At 40.2% G+C, this 17,406-nt stretch overlaps 1 long non-coding RNA gene across 1 annotated transcript in view; it reads left to right on the forward strand.

The window, feature by feature from the left end:
* Positions 1-16,660, forward strand: part of LOC147374623 (uncharacterized) — a 112,165-nt gene extending 95,505 nt beyond the window's left edge. The window contains exons 2-3 of the long non-coding RNA XR_015162981.1: positions 10,495-10,574; positions 11,219-16,660. This is a non-coding gene — a long non-coding RNA (uncharacterized LOC147374623). The remainder of the gene's footprint in view (positions 1-10,494; positions 10,575-11,218) is intronic.
* The last annotated feature ends 746 nt before the right edge of the window (positions 16,661-17,406 follow it).

The raw sequence follows: 17,406 nt of genomic DNA on the forward strand, positions 1-17,406 counted from the left end.
TGTATACAGGTCAAGAAGCAACCGTTAGAACCGGACATGGAACAGACTGGTTCCAAATTGGGAAAGGAGTACGTCAAGGCTGTATATTGTCACCCTGCTTATTTAACTTATATGCAGAGTACATCATGTGAAATGCCAGGCTGGATGAAGCACAAGCTGCAATCAAGATTACTGGGAGAAATATCAATAACCTCAGATATGCAGACGACACCACCCTTATGGCAGAAAGTGAAGAAGAACTAAAGAGCCTCTTGATGAAAGTGAAAGAGGAGAGTGGAAGAGTTGGCTTAAAACTCTTAGAAAACTAAGATCATGGCATCCATCATATTACTTCATGGCAAATAGATGTGAAAACAATGGAAATAGTGAGAGATTTTATTTTTGTGGGCTCCAAAATCACTGCAGATGGTGACTGCAGCCATGAAATTAAAAGACGCTTGCTCCTTGGAAGAAAAGCTATGACCAACCTAGACAGAACCAATAGAATATTGTAAGGTAATTTGCCTCCAATTAAAATAAATAAGTTTAAATTAAAAAAAAAAAAAGTAGAGACATTACTTTGCTGGCAAAGGTCTGTCTAGTCAAAGCTTTGGTGTTTCCAGTAGTCATATATGGATGTGAGAGTTGGACTATAAAGAAAGTTGAGCACCGAAGAATTGATGCTTTTGAACTGTGGTGTTGGAGAAGACTCTTGAGAGTCCCTTGGACTGCAAGGAGATCCAACCAGTCCATCTTAAAGGAAATCAGTCCTGAATATTCATTGTAAGGACTGATGCTGAAGTTGAAATTGCAACTTTGGCCACCTGATGTGAAGAACTAACTCCTTGGAAAAGATCTTGATGCTGGGAAAGATTTAAGGCAAGAGGAGAAGGAGACATCAGAGGATGAGATGGTTGGATGGCATCACTGACTCGATGGACATAAGTTGGAGCAAGCTCTGGGTGTTGGTGATGGACAGGGAAGCTTGGTATGCTTCAGTCCATGGGGTTGCAAAGAGTTGGACATGACTGAATGACTGAACTGAACTGAACTGAATGTGAGGCTAATTCAACATGTGTAGAATAACTTGTGAATCTGAATGTCTTAAGTAAGTTATGAAAACACAGACAAAGTAAGTTCTGGTGTTCTGTATTTTTAAAACCCTTCCAAAGGAAAACAGAATTTCTAGAGATCTGGCTTTCCTTATTAGCTCCAAGTGAACCAGTTGGCTGCTCATATATAATCTTATATTCTCTGTTTCTCTCTCTCACAAACATACACACATCATTCTAGAGGAGAAAATACATTCATATTAAGTGTTGTAAGCCTTCAGTTCTTCTCTATAGCTATGAACACTTTGGTCTCTGAAACACAGCTCTATCTGATAATATGAAACACCCTGAAGCTGACAGTAGGTAGTACGCTACTGCTTCTGCTAAGTTGCTTCAGTCATGTCCGATTCTTTGCGACCCCATGGACTGAAGCCCATCAGGCTCCTCTGTCCATGGGATTTTCCAGGCAAGAGTACTGGAGTGGGGTGCCATTGCCTTCTCCAGTAGGTAGCATAAGGCTATGCTGTACAACATTAGCCGCTAGCCACATGTGTCTACTGAGCATGGAAATATGACTAGAATCAAATGAAATGTTCTCTAAGTACAAAATGCACTTGTATTTCAAAAACTTGATATGGAAATAATATTTTGGATACGTTAGATTCGATAAAATTTACAGTTTAAATTAATTTCACCAATTCATTTTTGCATTTTTTAATGTGACTAGAAGGATTTAAATACACATGTCGCTTGCCTGGAGGATCCCATGGATGGAGGAGCCTGGTGGGCTGCAGTCCCTGGGGTCGCTAGGAGTCGGACACGACTGAGCAACTTCACTTTCACTTTTCACTTTCATGCATTGGAGAAGGAAATGGCAACCCACTCCAGTGTTCTTGCCTGGAGAATCCCAGGGACGGGGAGCCTGGTGGGCTGCCGTCTATGGGGTCGCACAGAGTCGGATACGACTGAAGCGACTTAGCAGCAGCAGCAGCAGCAGTGGCTTGACAACTGATCTAGAAACTAGGTTTAAGGTTTGTTTAAGGTCACCGAACCTGAAACATTGAGAAAAATCTAACTGACAGTTGAAGCTTTAATCTTTAAGTGCTGTTTAACATAATTTGTTTGTTTTCTTTGCAAATTTTAGCTCCTCTCTGAGAAGAAACTCTGAATGATATCCTTTGAGCTTGTTAAAGACTGAACACTTTGAATGAAGTACATCTGAAATGTCATAGATGTTGCAGAATATTTTCCCTACAGAATGGCTTTCCAAAAGGAGATTGTAAAGATCGTTGCATTCGAGGGTGAGATAGGTCACTTTTCTTGCTAAAAATCTTCAATGGCCTGCCATTCTCTAGAATAGTATTCAAGTTATTCAACAACTTTGTGGTCTTCCGCAGACTCCCGTAGCCAGCCCCATCTCCTGTTGCACCTCTGCATGGACCCTAAAGCTGGTCACTCTCCATGTGTACCTTAGAGAGCACCCTAAGAATCATCCTATGAACTAGGTTTTGGAAAACTGTACAACTATGTAAAAGTGTCAAATAGTTCCCCACTAGAAGACTTGACTCTCACTTGGTTACAGTTTTTAATATAGCCAAAGAAAGAGCACAGCTTTAGACCATGACCTAAGAGCATTTGGTCAGTCCCGGAAGCATACAAAACTATGGACTTGGAAGGCAGCCTTTGACCATGCTCCTCGTGGTCCAATCTAGAGGATACGTTTTCCTGTTAGGACTCAGAAATGTGTGGTTATTCCTGAAGCAGGTCCCTTTTGTGCAGCTGGACACATCAAGCTACCAAAATGACATTTTAAAAAAACATTATAACCATATCACCAGCTGATCTTTTTATGACTTCTTGAATCCCAAACAACTTTCTTATTATAGGCTTTCCATTTAACTTTATATGAGGAGAGATGCATGTGTCAGACAACATGGATATCTGTTTTTCTCAGCAGTTATAATTCTTATTGTAAATTTATAAATTGGCTCTTTGATTTATATGCTTTAGACTTTTGGTAGTTGATGAGTGTGAGTCATTGTCTCTGAATCTGATCAACTCTGAGGCACTGATAAAATCAAATTCTGGAGCTGCAAGGATGAAGGGCTGACCCTAGACCATTGTGAATTAATCAGAGTAGATGCTGTTTGCTAGGGAAGTCTCAGCTAACTCCTTTTTTAAAAACCATTTTTTACTGAAGCATAATTTACAATGTTGTGTTGCTGCTGCTGCTAAGTCGCGTCAGTCGTGTTCGACTCTGTGTGACCCCATAGATGGCAGCCCACCAGGCTCCCCCGTCCCTGGGATTCTCCAGGCAAGAATACTGGAGTGGGTTGCCATTTCCTTCTCCAATGCATGAAAGTGAAAGGTGAAAGGGAAGTCGCTCAGTCGTGTCCGACTCTCCGAGACCCCATGGACTGCAGCCCACCAGCCTCCTCCATCCATGGGATTTTCCAGGCAAGAGTACTGGAGTGGGGTGCCACTGCCTTCTCCGAATGTTGTGCTAGTTTTGGGTATACAGCAAAGTGATTCAGGAAATCTTTTTCACATTATCGGTTATCACAAGACATTGAATACAGCCCCCTGTGCTATACAGTAGGCTCTTGTTTATTTTATATATAGTAGTAATATATGTTAATTACAAACTCCTAACTAATCTCTCCTCCACCACTTCCTGCTATCCCCTTTGGTAACCATAAATTTGTTCTTTATATCTGTAAGTTTGTTTCTACTTTGCAAAGAAGTTTAGTTGTATCATTTTTTAAGATTGCACATATAAGTGATGTCATATGATATTTGTATTTCTCTGACTTATTTCACTTGATATGATCATGTCTGGGTCCATCCATGCTACTGCAAGTGGCATTATTTAATTTTTTATGGCCAAGTAATATTCCATTGTGTATCAGATCAGATCAGATCAGTTGCTCAGTTGTGTCCGACTCTTTGCGACCCCATGAATCGCAGCACGCCAGGCCTCCCTGTCCATCACCAACTCCCGGAGTTCACTCAGACTCACGTCCATCGAGTCGGTGATGCCATCCAGCCATCTCATCCTCTGTTGTCCCTTTCTGCTCCTGCCCCCAATCCCTCCCAGCATCAGAGTCTTTTCCAATGAGTCAACTCTTCGCATGAGGTGGCCAAAGTACTGGAGTTTCAGCTTCAGCATCATTCCTTCCAAAGAAATCCCACTACATCTTTTCCCATTCACCCATCGATGGGCATTTGGGTTGCTTCCATGTCGTGACTATTATATAAGCAGTGCTGCTGTGAACACTGGGATGCATGTATTCTTTCTAATTAGAGTTTCCTCTGGATATATACCCAGGAGTGGGATTGCAGGATCAAATGGTGACTCTATTTTAACTTTTCTAAGTAACCTCTATACTATTCTCTGTAGTGGCAGCACCAATTTACATTCCCATCAATGGTGTAGGAGGGTTCCTTTTCTCTCCACACCCTCTCCAGCATTGACTATTTGTAGAATTTTTAGTGATGGCCATTCTGACTGGTGTGAGGTGATACTTCCTTAGTTTTGATTTGCATTTCTCTAATAATGGTTAGCAGTATTGAGCATCTTTTACTGTGCCTGTTGATCATCTGTATGTCTTCTTGGAATTTAGGTCATCTGCTCAAGTTTTGGTTAGACTGTTTGTTTTTAATGTGAAGCTGTGTGTCAGTTTACTTCTTTAACTCCATAGCGTGCTGCTTATGTGCCTACTAGCACTTAGTGTTGTCTTGCAGTTAGATCAGTTGTCTGTGTGTCTGTGCTCCTTCCCTATTAGACTGCAGTCCCTGAAGACAGAGACTGTGTATTTGTGTTTGTATTTGCAACAGACATGTTTCTAGGTCGATGGTGCCCAGTTGTTCTTGAAGTTGTTTTTTGGGGGTGAAGTTTCCTAATTTTTTCCTTCTAATGTTGATGGTATTATATCATAGTATTATTAGAATAGCATCTTAAAGCAACTTTGGATTAAAGTCTTTTCAGAGGTGAAATTATTCCCACAATGTTTTCCTGAAAGTATTAGTAAACCTGTCAAATTTCACAGAAGGGTTTGATTTGCTTCAATTAGGTTGCAGTAATTTAAGTGTAGAAATTGAAAACAGTGACTGTTCCCATGTACTTTGCTTTGTTTTCAAAGCTGGTTTTATAAAATATTGAGTAAATAGAAAACCTCTATAAATAGAGGTTAAGGATATAATGATTGTATACCCAGTACCCAGTTTAAGAAATAGCACTTTATCATTATCTTTGAAACACCCTTGTGTGCCTATCCACAATTCTGTCCCCTTCTTTCTTCTACAGGGACTCAGAATCCTGAATCACAATATCTGTTAATTAAAAAGCTAAAATAAAAGCAATCCATTTTGACACATGAACATTCTTGGCTAACATTAGAAGTAAAAAATTTATGATTATTGTGCATTTTTGAGAGAAACAATTAGAAATCCCAATTTCATAAGAGTTTTTAAAGATTCATCCCAAAACTTGGTGACTGGAAGAGATCCTGGTGTCCCTAGGGTTAATCTATTATCTTATGCAAAAGGCAGGGTGTGAGTGGGATTAAAAAAAATACTTGGCTCATGCTTAGGAAACACAGATCCTAGGATGTAGTCTGTAGATTTATATCAAGTAATTAATGAGGTCCTTGTACTTTAAACAGGAAGGTAACTCTCAGCACACAAGATAAGGCCGTGTTTTCCCTGAACTGATATAACTCTTGTTGGCAGATTCTCCTTGGCATCCTGGTAGGCTCTAGACCGGTGTGTGTGGGGGGGTTGGTGGGGGTGGGGAGACAGTAAAAATTGGCTTTAGTCCTGGATTGGTTTTTGGATATCCCTTGTTCTAGGAAATAGGAAAATAGTCACCTCTACAACTTAATGTGTATCAATTAGTCATATAATTGTAAGATGTAAAATTTAGTTCCTTTTTAAAAAAATGGCATTAATGCTTTTCCTTTAAAATGGAAGACTAATTCATTAAGTCAGAATTTTTGATGGATTATTTGTATGTGCATGCGGTAATCTTAAACCCTGGCCCAAGGGATTGCAATCTATATGAGGAGGGTGGTAGGAAAAAACACATTACGGTAATGGACTTCAGTAACCTACGTTGAAAGAGGGCCTTTTAATGGTTCTGTGGGCCATCCTAGTGTTATTCTGAAAGTACAGTAATGGAAATATGTGAAGCGAAAGGGCTGTGGTTAAATACATTAGACTCCTTGAAAAGGGCTGCTACTCAGTGAAAAAAAAAGCCTCAATCAGAGTTTGCTACTTTCTATGTTATGCCCCGGAAATTAAATAAAATTGGCTTAAGACTTTGAAGCAGCAACGTCTGTTGTACTTCAAACAATGCTTTGTTGGGGAACTTGTTGCCTTGTTACTAATGCATTTACGGAGCACCCGGGGAACTTTAAAGAACTGTAGAAACTGATCTGGGGGGGAAAGGTCTCAGAATTACATGCTGGGTAAAGTAGTGCCTGGGATCAGAATTATACTCTAGAGCTGCTCTTAACTCAGAAACTGGAAATGATGGATTGGTGACATTTGAAACAAATTGAATTTCACAACTTATGGGTTCATGGACTTGCTTCAGGAATTTTATCTATGTAATTTTGTTGATTTGTAAGACCTCTGGACTATAACTGTCCTTCACCCTGCATATTACTCATTATTAAAAATGATTTGTGCATGTAGCAATAAAATGGACTGGACAATAAGTGACATTTGGAAAATAATGCTTGGATTAAATTCAACTTCTTAAAGTTCCAAAGTATCCTACCTATGGAAAATGACATCTGCCGGATATTTTCTTTGAGGCTTGTGACAAGTTCTGATTCAGACATTTGATCTTTTCAATGTATTTTCATTCCTCACATAACAAGTACCAGGAAAGAAAAGACTGATGCTACAGTTGTAAAACTGCAACTGGAATTTGAGTCTTTTGTGGCAGGGTTTTCCCAAAGCTCCAAGACAATAATTTTTTTACTTGTAAGATATATTCTCCACTCTTCAATTTTTTGGGGGGTGGAGGGGGGTGGAGGTAAGGTTTATTACTTATAGGACCTGGAAATTAGGTGGCACATTTGGTGCCACACAGCAAATTTGCAGATAGAGAGAGAGAGAAGCACTTTTCAACTCTTTAGAACTATAAGAAACATCTCCCAATTTCTTTTTACTTCTCAGTTCACTTTGTACGGGCTTCCCTGGTGACCCAGATGGTAAAGAATCTGTGTGCAATGCAGAAGACACAGGTTCGATTCCTGGGTCAGGAAGATCCCCTGGAGAAGGAAATAGCAACCCACTCCAGTATTCTTGCCTGGAGAATTCCATGGATAGAGGAGCCTGGTGGGCTACAGTCCATGGTATTGCAAAGAGTCAGACACGACTGAGTGACTAACACTTCATTTTTCAATCTATTTATCATCTCTCAAAGTAGCTTGCAGGAGCAAATACTCCAACTGGTTTTCAATTTAGCAGAAAGACTATATCAGTGATTTTTTTAAAGGCAAGTTTGCTTATCTCATTTTCTGTTTAACACCCTTCACTGGCTTCCTGTTAGCATTAGGGTAAGATGTAGAATCCTCAGATGTGGAATCCTGAGTGTGGCCTCTAAGACGGGACAGTGTCTAGCACCAGCCTGTCTCTCTGATCTCATCACCCACTGGACACTCTGACCTTTCTGGTTCCTGGAAAGCCAAACTCCATCTGACCTCAGGACTTTCCCATGTGCTATCTGTTGAGAAGCACAGACCAGAAGGTCATTTATCACATGAGAGAAGACATACAGGCTATGTTTACTGAACTCAAGAGATGCTGGGGGAAAAGAACAGAAATAGTTGAAATGAAGAAGAGGATATGGCAGAGTATGAATGTTTTGGCAACTCTTGGAGTGAGAAGAGCCAGGACAACAACTGGGGTTCAGTGCAACAGAGCAGTGAGTTGGTTTAGACCCAACAGCCCAGAGGCTCCTTCTGCTGTCCTGAGTTACTGTCCTCTCCTTGCATTAGTGATATCATACTTAGAAAACCCATACGCAGATGAGGAAACCAGCAACCAAACAACAAAGTTGTGAGCCTGAGATGTAACTTTGAAAACTGTAGGATAAATTAGGAGTTCAGGATTTACATATATACAGTACTATATATAAAATACCCTGGAGGAGGAAATGGCAACCCACTCCAGTACTCTTGCCTGGAGAATCCCCATGGACAGAGGAGCCTGGTGGGCTACAGTCCACAGGGTCACAAAGGGTCAGATACGACTGAAGCAACTTATCAGGCATGCGTGTATAAAACAAGATAATGAACAAGGACCTACTGTAGAGTACAGGGGACTATACTTGATATTTTGTAGTAACTTAGAAGGTAAAAGAATCTGAAAAAATATATGTATGAAGTTATATATGTATGTAACTGAATGGCTTTGCTGTACATCAGAAAGTAATACAACATTGTAAATCAACTATACTTCAATAAAAACATAAAATTAAAGATAAAAAAGTTCATAAAATAGAAGGATAATATTTTTGGAAATATTGGCAATGTAATTCTGACAGCCATAGGAATAAAAACTAGAAAGCATTCTAAGAGTAGGATCTAACTGATAAGGTGGAGGTAGAGAAATGGAGACTTGGAAGTATTTCTGAAGGATTCCCTATTGAGACATTTAAACTTTGATCTTGAGGATGAACAGCAATTGCTGTTGTTCAGTCACTCGGTCATGTCTGACTCTGTGACCCCATGAACTGCAGCACTCCAGGCTTCCCTGTCCTTCACCATCTCCCAGAGTTTGCTCATACTCATGTCCACTGAGTGGGTGATGCCAGCCAATCATCTCATCCTCTGTCATCCCCTTCTCCAGCCTTGTATCTTTCCCAGCATGTCCAGGGACTCGAGTCTTCTCCAACACCACAGTTCAAAAACATCAATTCTTCAGTGCTCAGCCTTCTTTATGGTCCGACTCTCACATCCACTCATGACTCTTGGAAAAACCATAGCTTTGACTATATGGACTTTGTAGGTAAAGTAATGTCTCTGCTTTTTAATATGCTGTCTAGATTGGTCATAACTTTTCTTCCAAGGAGCAAGAGTTGTTTTTAAATTTCATGACTGCAGTCACCATCTGCAGTGATTTTGGAGCCCAAGAAAATAAAGTCTTTCACTGTTTCATTGTTTCCCCACCTATTTTCCATGAAGTGATGGGACCAGATGCCATGAGCTTTGTTTTTTGAATGCTGAGTTTTAAGCCAGCTTTTTCGCTCTCCTCTTTCACCTTCATCAAGAGGCTCATTAATTCCTCTTCACTTTCTGCTATAAGGGTGGTGTCACTTGGATCTGAGGTTATTGATATTTCTCCCTGCAGTCTTAATTCCAGCTTGTGCTTTATCCACCCCAGCATTTAGGAGTTAGGCTAACAGTAGGAGTTAGGCTAACAGTAAAGGTGAAATCTTTTCCTGACTGACTGCTGTGAGAAGCCAGGCTTGTTCAAGGACCAGAGAGAGTAAAGCTACTGAGGGAATTGGGAAGCAGTCAGGAGACGAGGCTGCAGTGTTGCAGGGGGAAGTTCCCCAGACCGTGTGCATTATGCCCACACTCACATGCAGTGAATCTCCATTGAGCTGGTTGAAGGTAAGGAATGATGAGATGGTGTTTGTTTGTTTTCGCCCCAGAAAGGTTAGATATGGAGAATGGATTGGAAGGGGAAGTAGCAAAAATGAATGGAGGAGATGAGTTGGGAAGCAAGCTATTGCAGTAGTTCAGGTGAGCAATGGTTGTGGATGGACCTATAGTGAAGTTGATGGAATTAGAGACAGTAAATCTGAGGCATAATATGGAGCTTGGTAATTTATTAGACATGTAAGCAAGAGCCAGACGAGTGTGACAGAGTCCTCCAGGTGACTGGCTCAAGCACCTGAGTGGAGGTCTGTGTAATCTCTGAGGTTGAAGACATGAGTGTGGGAGTAGTTTTCTTGTAGGAAGCTCATCTGTTTAATGCCTATGGAGAGTGGGTCTTCCAAGCAGAGCTGTCAAGTAAGCAGTCTAGGATTGCAGAAACAAGTCATTCAGAAACACAGATTTACTAAAGTTATAGGACTGGATAGATTCATCTTGGAAGTGAATAGAGATGGGCAAACCTCTAGATAATTTGCTGAGAAGGGTGATCTGGGGAACATAGATAGGAATTGGGCTTTGAGAGGAGAAAGACATTTTTCCCACCATGAAAGAGGAAAGAGGGAGAAGATCATGCAGATGTAGGTCATTTAGAAGAATTATTATTTTTTTTTTTTTTGTAGAAAGTTAAGGGTTATTTAATGGCTTCTCTCTTCTCTGTGATGTCAGAGGCAAGGTCATCTGCTGCCAGTAAGGAAGATGAAAGTAAAAGCAGAGGTCTGAGGCGAGAAGAGAGTTGAATGTAGTCCTTTGGGGCCACATGCCAACACTCCCATTTTGCCTTTTCCCAGATGGCTGCTTGTTCTACTGGGGCCAGCTCAGCACTCAGATAGCTGTCTACTATCAACGCTTTTACAGAAGGATTTGAAAGGTACATGTTGATATGGTCTGCTGCTGCTGCTGCTGCTAAGTCGCTTCAGTCGTGGCCGACTCTGTGCAACCCCATAGACAGCAGCCCACCAGGCTCCCCTGTCCCTGGGATTCTCCAGGCAAGAACACTGGAGTGGGTTGCCATTTCCTTCTCCAGTGCAGGAAAGTGAAAAGGGAAAGTGAAGTCGCTCAGTCGTGTCCGACTCTTAGCGACCCCATGGACTGTAGCCCACCAGGCTCCTCCATCCATGGGATTTTCTAGTGTTATTCAATTTTTAAAAGAAACTCCCAGTATACTGTTCCTTCACTGCTCAGAATACCTTCAGTGACACTTCAGGATTATAAAGCCCTGAGTTTTATGCTGCTGAAATCAGTTGTCCATTCAGAGTGCCATAGAGTTCTTTTCTTATAGAACACAGCTGCCCTGAGAGAGTGGCCTTTCAGTTTAGACAAGTGAGAGAGAGTCCCTGAAGAAAACCCATTGAAGGCAATTGGGTCAACCCATGTTTGCTGACTGTAGTGGTTGGGTTTCCATTTGAAATTAAAGCCTATGGGGAAACCTATAAAGGACTTCCCTTTAATGTAAGTTTTACCCAAAGTTGGCACAGGTGGTACAGAAATACCCTTATGGTTTGGTTCTTTCAGGATCTTACCAAGCTGAAGAGTTTTCCAGTGAAACCTCTGATAGTTATGTCTAACAGCTTCTCCTAACTAGTCATGATGTGACTTGATTTGAAGCCAAATATTTTAAGTAGGATTAATGCCCCCATCTGTTTTTCCATCCCCAGTGCATATTTAACCAAATTATCTTTTCCCTCTTGATTTCATTTACTCATTAGCTGCATTGTAATGAAGATTCCACAGTGACTAATTCTTGGGGCTCTCAGGAGGTTGAGATACATCAAGGCTGGCATGAGGCTGGAGCATGGGACAGGTTTCTCTCCTCTGTCAAGCTGTCACTGGAGTGATGCAGGATCAACAATCTGTCGTTTAAACCTCAGGAGGAGCCCTGTTACTGTTGGAAGCTTGAGCACTGCAAAGGTGGTCATCGGGAGAATAACATGGGTTCTTTGGTCTTCATAGCAGGTCTACAGAGAGATAACAGGACTTCATTTACTGAAAGTGAACTCATGGCAGATTAGTCTGGGTTGGTGAACAAACCCATCTTTTCCTACATTTTTTTTCCTTCTACCACTCTTTTCCAACTTAGAGGTAAGAAGGGGGATCTTAGTTTTTATGTTATTTTTCCTCCTCCGCTATAATTTTCTGTGCTGTCCTTCTCTATGGACTTCCCAAAGTTACCTCGTGTCTGTCTGGTTTCTGAAAAAAGCCCCATTGTTTGCTTCCCTTCTTGTCTTTGGGGCCTGATATTTTCTTATTCATCCTGGGCTCACATCACTCTTTTCTTCACTCATTCTTTTGCTACTCCTTCTATTGCTCACCCAGATCTTGAAACAAACAAATTTCTTTATACCAAGTATTTTTTTTTTAATCAAGATCATAGTTCTTCTACAGGAAAAAAAAAAAAGCATCTTAGAGCCCTAGCATATGAATTAGCTTAATATGTTAAAATATTGATTATTTGCCTTTTTAAAGAAAACCACATTAAAAGGAACTCACAGAAATGAATGTGGGTAGAATTTCATGTTTTTGGTCAGGAGTGAATGCTGTGCCCTCATTGAAGGTTAAATTTGGCCACATCCCGAGACTTGGTTCCTCTTTTCTGACACGCTTGCTGAGCAAACCACGTGAGTCTTTGATGGTGTTGTGTCCTCTCTCTCAGGCGCAAGGCTCTGACCTTGCCTAGAGGGGTGCTCCCACAAGAGGTAGAAAGAGTGCTGGTCTGTGAGCCTGACTGGGAGGCTGATGGATGTCACATGGTAGCCACAAGGCATCCATCAGCCTCATCTTCCTTCTCATTTTAAAGCAGATGTTACCTGCTGCCTTTTCCTCAGGTAGTGGTGGTACTCCCACGGTACTTTGTACTCATATTTTTCACAGTGTTTAGTAAAATCTGTTGTAATTTTTTTTAATGTGGTAGTTTTAAGATAATGACTGGAAGTTCAAGAATTGTTGTTTCCATCTTTTTATATTTTTCTCCTCAGTGTCTCGTATAGTGCAACATGTTGTAGAGACGCAAAACATTCTTATAACTACATTCAACTCAAGATCATCTATTGAGCTCTGTATGTAAAGCCTCTCTCTAGGTGCAAAATGCCAAAATGAATAAGAACTTAAAATCTACTTTCAGAGACAGGAAAACAACTATCAGACTAGTTTTGTACAATAAGAGTTACAAAAGTGAGATCATGGGCATGCTGAAGAAAAAATGAAACTTCAACAGGAGAAACAGGAAAGGTTCTTCAAGGAGATGACATTTCAAATGGTCTTGAGAGGTGGGAAGGATTTGGGCAGGTGGAAGGTCACAGATGGAGCTTCCCTGGTGGCTCAGTTTGCAAAGAATCTGTGTGCAGTGCAGGAGATTCTGATTCAGTCCCTGGGTTGGGAAGATCCTCTGGAGAAGGGAATGGCAACCCACTCCAGTATTCTTGCCTGGAGAATCCCGTGGACAGAGGAGCCTGGCAGGCTACAGTCCATGGGGTCACAAAGAGTCAGACATAACTTAGTGACTAATTAGCCACTACCACCACCAATGTCAAGGTAGGGTTGTGAGCTGCACGAGCCAAAATCAGAGGAAGGGGAGCTTCCCTGCCCAGTATGATGCAGAGGAAAGGATAAAAGGGACTTGGACTGATTTGTAACAAATAGTACTCTTAGCAGGAAGCATGAAGGTTTGCCATTCATAATTAATGAATAAGTATCAGAAGTCACTCTTTGATCAAATTTCAGAGTTCAAGCAAAGATCTAATAAATTATTCATTATTTCTAAATATTACCTTCATCTGTAAACTCTCCCTAGATTTTGTAAATGCATAATAGGATAATAACTACTACCTTTTAAGAATTTTTGTAAGAAAAATTGGGAGGATATGTTTGGTTACTATAAAGGAAAAAGTGTGTAATTTGGTTCTTACAATTTGAATAATTATTTTAAAAATGACAACAAAGAGTGCCACATGGACATGAAATATCAAACTGTTTCTTAGAGCAGAATTCAACATCCCTGGATCTTTTCCATCCATGATGCAATTGTGGTGGTTAGTAGTAAGAGGAGCTTCTGCTGTCTTCTCTTCTGGGCCTCAGGCCAGCACAGGTTCTAAGCTAGGGCTCTGGGAGCCATGCAGACAAGTCTCTCTGAGAACTTCATGAAGCTATCTGGATGTCTAAAATGGAGAGGAGAAAGCAGCATATGAGAGACTTAGAGAGAATTTTGGAAGGTGGAGATTATATAGAGAAACTCTTCCACCTGGAGAAGTTGGACCAGGTAGACAATGATTGTGATCTGACAGGTGGGCGCACATCCAAGAAACAGATAATTGAGTGAAGGGCTGCATATCCAACGAGGAACACCTTAGCTCTTCTCTCATGCTTTGTGTCAATATCTCTAGAAGTCAGACTAATACTTCTTAAACAGAGTAAGTGAGAAAGAAATCAATGCAAGAGAAAGATATTCAGAGACTTATTTGTGGGTGACTCAGAAAATCGTTAATGTCTTACAGGTGAGAAAAAACTTTCCAGTCACAACCTTTAAATACAAATGGAGCCACCAAGAATTTGAGACATTTTAGAAAAACGTCTGTCATGGAAAACACAGGACAAAGGGGGAAGGGCAAGGGAGAGAGAAATTCACAAGAAGCAGAAAAGTTCAAGGAGCATAATAAAACATAGGGAAAGTAAAACCCTAATATTGTCAAGGAGATAAAAAGAGATTTCATTTATGAACGAGGAGCAGGAAGATGAAAAGGGGAACATTCAGAGAAGAAGAACATGTCCTGGAAATTAAAACTGATAGAAAGTAAAATTGAGGAAATTTCTAAGAAAATAGAAATAACACCACCAACAAAGTGATAAAGCGTAGGAAAACTTATAGTCTTGGATTGTGCGGAAATCAGATAATTTGAGAGTGATTATTTTCATCTTTTTCCAGAAATTTTCATTTTTTTTCAGAAATTATTTCTCTTCTTTAGTTTTTCTCACCTTATCCAACTTCCCTGAGCTTTCATTACAACACAGAAGAGTGGTGGTAATAACAGGCATCCTTGCTTAGCTCCTGACTTAAATAATAAATTCTCCTTATCTGGCTAAAGATAACCCAGTTTGTTCCTGACTTATTTATTATTTTTAATCATAAATGAGTGTTGAATTTTATGAAATGGATATTTATGAATCTCCATTCAAAAGATTATATGGATTTTCTCTTTTAAACTGTTAAAACAGTATTATTTTGGCCTGAGAATAAATTAGGGGATTGAGAGTCAGGGTGAAATAAATTATAATATACGTATATTACTCTAAATGATTCTGTTTAATCTAAAAAATTAAGTACAATATTAATGATGCTGCAGTCGCTACAATTTTAATTATTATTTGTCCTGAGCATTACTTTGCTGTTCAGTTGCTAAGTCATGTCTGACTCTTTGTGACCCTATAGGCTGCAGCATAGGGGACTTAGCTAATTTGATAAGTGATGCACTCAATATGCCAGCAAATTTGGAAAACTCAGTAGTGGCCACAGGACTGGAAAAGGTCAGTTTTCATTGCAATCCCAAAGAAAGGCAATACCAAAGAGTATTCAAATTACTGTACAATTGCACTCATTTCACATGCCAGCAAGGTAATGCTCAAAATCCTTCAAACTAGACTTCATTAGTACATGAACCAAGAACTGCCAGATGTACAAGCTGGATTTAGAAAAGGCAGAGGAATCAGAGATCAAATTATCAATATTGTGGGATCATGGAGAAAGCAAGGGAATTCCAGAAAAAGCACCTGCTTCATTGACTATGCTAAAGCCTTTGACTGTGTGGAACACAACAAACTGTGGAAAATTCTTAAAGAGATGGAAATACCCAATCACCTGACCTGCCTCTTAAGAAACCTGTTTGCAGGTCAAGAAGCGACAGTTAGAACCAGACATGGAACAATGATCTGGTTCAAATTTGGGAAAGGAGTACGTCAAGGCTGTATATATTGTCATTCTGCTTATTTAACTTACATTCAGAGTACATCATGCGAAATGCCAGTCTGGGTGAATCACAAGCTGGAATCAAGTTTGCTAGGAGAAATATCAACAACCTCAGATATGAAGCAGAAAGTTAAGAGAAACTATAGAGCCTCTTGATGAAAGTGAAAGAGGAGAGTGAAAAAACTGGCTTGAAACTCAACATTCAAAACGTTAAACTCACAGCATCTAGTCCCAACACTTAATAGCAAATAGAAAGGGTGAAAGTGGAAGCAGAGACAGATTTTATTTTCTTGGGCTCCAAAATCACTTCAGATGGTAACTGCAGCCATGAAATTAAAAGATGCTTGCTCCTTGGAAGAAAAGCTATGACCAACCTAGACAGCATTTTAAAAACCAGAGACATCACTTTGCCAACAAAGGTTTGTATAAAGGTTTGTCAAAGATATGGCTTTTCCAGTAGTCATGTGTGAAAGTAAAAGTTGGACCATAAAGAAGGCTGAGCGGTGAAGAATTGATGCTTTCGAATTATGGTGCTGGAGAAGTTTCTTGAGAGTCTGTTGGATAGCAAGGAGATCAAACCAGTCAATCCTAAAATAAATCAACCCTGAATATTCATTGGAAGGACTGATGCTGAAGCTGAAGCTCCAATCCTTTGGCCACCTGATGCAAAGAGCTGACTTATTGGAAAAGACCCTGATGCTGGGAAAGACTAAGGGCAGGAGAAGAAGGGGAAGACAGAGGATGAGATGGTTGGATGGCATCACCGACACAATGAACATGGGTTTGAGCAAACTCTGTGAGATAGTGAAGGACAGGGAAGCCTGGCGTGCTGCAGTCCATGGGGTCGCAAAGAGATAAAGATTTAACAACTGAAGAAGAACAACAATATGAAAATAAAAAAATAACCCCCTTGAACAATTGGTTAATCTAGTTAATTTGTTTAAGTCAATGTGGTGATATTTTGGCCATATCCAAAGCACATTAAGACAAAGTTACAAAAACTATCATATGGTAATTTATGAACTTTAATTTGGTAACAACAACAACAACAAATTTGTCTTGTATTTTCTGCTTGCAGATCAAGTAACTTACTGATTGCATAAGTATTTCTACCTGTGTGAACAAGCTCCCCTACTGTGAACTGGGAAAAACAGATCTTTAAATATTGTAGAGCAGAAAGTTTATGCTCTGAGCAACCTAGAGCAGAAAATGAAGAAACAAATTGGAATGTACATGTTACATTTGTAACAAAAGTTCTGCTTTAAGACCCCTGAAAAGAAATATCTGAGTGGTGAGAACACAGGATTCTGGAGCCAGATGGCCTGAATTTGAATCCCAACTCTACCTCTACTGGTTGTGTGACCTTAGAAATGACCTTTCTCAGTTTCCTCCTCTTTAAAACGAAGTTATAATAATACCCGCCTCCTAGGAATGCTGTAAGGATTGAATGAATTAATAGATGCTAAACCCATTGAATAATGCCTGATTCCTTGGTTGTCTACAAATGTCAGCTATTACTGACTTGTTATTCTTAAACTCAAATGTATCTCTTTCCAACCACAACCATTTACAGTTTTCTCTTTTCTGCCTTAGGAATTAGTACATGGGAGCACGTGTGTGTGTGTGTGTGTGTGTGTGTGTGTGTGTGTGTGTGTGTGTAACAAGCTCCACATTAGGCAAAATGACCCAGAGAGTCATGTTAGCAGAGTCTGATTCTGACAGTCCCCCATGCAGTAAAACCTGCAGA

This window comes from Bos grunniens, chromosome 4 (genome assembly GCF_055505025.1).
Source record: "Bos grunniens cultivar Pamir isolate PY7600 chromosome 4, Bosgru_T2T1.0, whole genome shotgun sequence".
Taxonomy (NCBI): Eukaryota; Metazoa; Chordata; class Mammalia; order Artiodactyla; family Bovidae; genus Bos; species Bos grunniens.